This window comes from Poecilia reticulata, linkage group LG5 (genome assembly GCF_000633615.1).
Source record: "Poecilia reticulata strain Guanapo linkage group LG5, Guppy_female_1.0+MT, whole genome shotgun sequence".
Lineage (NCBI taxonomy): Eukaryota > Metazoa > Chordata > Actinopteri > Cyprinodontiformes > Poeciliidae > Poecilia > Poecilia reticulata.
The window spans coordinates 769,266-772,200 of NC_024335.1; positions in this window are offsets into that span (position 1 = coordinate 769,266).

A 2,935-nucleotide genomic window follows, 5' to 3' on the forward strand; every position below is an offset into this window, starting at 1 on the left:
TCTGGTCTGGTTTGGTTTGGTTTGGTTTGGTCTGGTTTGGTCTGATCTGGTTTGGTCTGGTCTGGTCTGGTCTGGTCTGGTCTCGTTTGGTCTGGTCGTCTCAGTTCGGACTTGAGGCCCGGTCTGCCTGATCCGGTATGTTTCCATGAATGGAGCAAAGCTTTGATGTTACATTTTGTTTTAATTGAGCTGAAAAAGGCCCGAATGAAGCACAAGCAGAACCAAATGTAATTTTCTCCACATGCATCGGCTCCAGAATAATGACTCACTAGAAATGTGAAGAGCTCACAGCCTGAAGTGAAGCGTTTGAAGAGGACTTATCAAAGCTGAAGCATTTTCTATCAAACAAAGAGGGAAGAGCGACATGAGAGGGTATAAAAACAAGAACTCACTCTGTGGTTTACAGAAGGAATGAATGGGGGATGAGAGGAAGAGGAGGAAGAGGATGGCGGGGTATTCACGTCCTCAGCTGGGAAACACAAGGTCAAGAACACTCAGAGAAGAGCGAGAGGAGAGGAGATCCATCATGAGGCTGGGAATCCTTATGGAGCGGACGCTTCTCACACTGCAGCATGAGAACCAAACCCAGTTTGTCTGGTTTACCTTCAGCTCAGAGACGGAAACACTTTCTCTGCTATACGACGACATTTAGAGCTTTTCATTATCCTCCTACATTTAGTTATGTGATCCATTATAACCCAACCTGAAAAATAAAAACTCCTCTCAAGCTTCACTTTTCAGACTTTTGTAAAGTTACAGTCAAAAATTAACAGCAATAAGAGAAAAAAATGAAGATGAATTGTTTTAATGTTAGATTCACCGTGCTATTCATTCCTTTATAAATATTACAACTTACAATTAAATATTTAGCTTATCAACAAATATTTAGATGTTTTGTCGTCAAGCTAGCTCTCTAACTAAATTTTTAGTTTGGAGCTAAAATATTTGTTGCTAAATAAATGTTTAGCGCCAAGCTAAATGTTTAGTTACAAAGCTAGCTTAGTGTGAACACAAAGCTAAATGTTTAGCCTGAATAGTTAGCTAGCCAGCTAAATGTTTAGTTACAANTAGTGTGAACACAAAGCTAAATGTTTAGCCTGAATAGTTAGCTAGCCAGCTAAATGTTTAGTTACAAAGCTAGCTTAGTGTGAACACAAAGCTAAGTGTTTAGCCTGAATAGTTAGCTAGCCCGCTAAATGTTTGCTCCTGAGGGATGGGTTTCTCTGAATAGACAGAGGAAGTGGAAATCATCAGACAGGAAGTTGAAGTTTGGACATAAAGGTGTTTTCCAAATGGACAACGCCCACCAGCAGTTCACCAGAGTTACTGAATGACAACAAAGTTAATGTTCTGGAACATCCATCTCCAGGTTCTGATGTCAGGCCCAGAGAAAATATGGGACCAGAACCGTGACCCGGTTCCACCGGTTCTGTCAGTAATGGGCCAGAAACCCAGTGCATCGGGGAACGGGTTCCTGGTCCCAGAGGAGAGCCGTGGTGGCACTGAGATGCTTTCTGAAGGTTTTCCTCAGATTGATGGTCAATTTCTTTCCAATTTAAAGTCCTGATCGCTGCACAGCTTCAACGGCCAACACACGTTACGGGAACACACATTTTATTCCTTCTGTAATAGAAACCCTGAAATCTGTGAGTGTGTGTGTGTGTGTGTGTGTGTGTGTGTGTGTGTGTGTGTGTGTGTGTGTGTGTGTGTGTGTGTGTGTGCTCTTTTAATCAACCTTCCCTCCAACAGACCTGTAAGAATGAAACACTGGTCACTAAAGCTTTTCCTCCAACAATGAACTGAACAACCGACAAACGGAACAATCTGCTGCCGTTCACTGTTCAATTACTGAAAAAAGTGATTCAGTCAGCTGAAAGTACGTCTCATAAAGTCTGTCACAACTCCAGAGAGAACTAATAATCTATCAGAGAGCTGGCTCGGTCCGGAATGGACTTTTTCTTTCCTCCGTTGTGTGGAGGACGTTTTCAGACGCTGGTTTTAAGCTGAGGATTTCTCTCTGCTGTGTTCAGGCCTGAACTGAGACTTTACTGCTGATTAAAGCTGGTTCTGGTACTGCTGGTTCAGTGGGCCGGTACCAAGTCCTGCTGGGAATAAAGTCAGCAGGAAACAGGATGAAGAGCAATAAGATGTCCAGGTTGACAGCAGTTCAGACTTTATGATAAACCAGATAAAAGTCCATTTCTTAGCATCCATGTTGGATTTCAAAACATATAATTTACACGTATTAAAATTTCAAGATGTTTCCAACCAAGATAGAAAAGTTTCTAATTGGCTGAAATAAGAGCGAAGCTTCATTAACTCTTTGGATGCTGATCACATTTCACCCTGAAGTTGTTTTATTTGTTTACATGTATTTTTTAAAGTGCCGTGTTGTTTCAACCAGGTTTTATTAAACATTTCATATAAAATGTTTTTGTTCCACACGTTTGCTAAAACTCTCACTTTGTTGTGACTGTCAGGTATGTGGCAGATAAAAAAAATAAACATTAGCATAAAAGGAGCTTAATGTAAATACCAGTTACTGCAGCACGTTGTCATGCTGCCGGAGAGACAAGTTAACTTTATTTATATAGCTCCTTTCAGATACGTTGGAATTTACAGGCATAAAATCAAACATAACTACCTTCACTTATTGATCGTTGATTTGACTATCAATAGGTGTCAATATGTCAAACAATGGGATGTTTCCTGCCTGTTACCTTCGTACAGATGAGAGACAGTAGAAGTTCAGCTCGGCTGAAGGCCTTCATCCATTTCCAGACTCCTTCTGGTTTTGGAAATGTACTAAATTACATTCTGCCTCTAAGCATTCTGGGTAACGGCTGATTGACCTTCATGCTCCTCAGTGACGTTTGACTGAGATTTTCTGTTTCCGTCCTTGAGTTCTTTTTTTTTTTTTTTTTTTTTTTTTTTT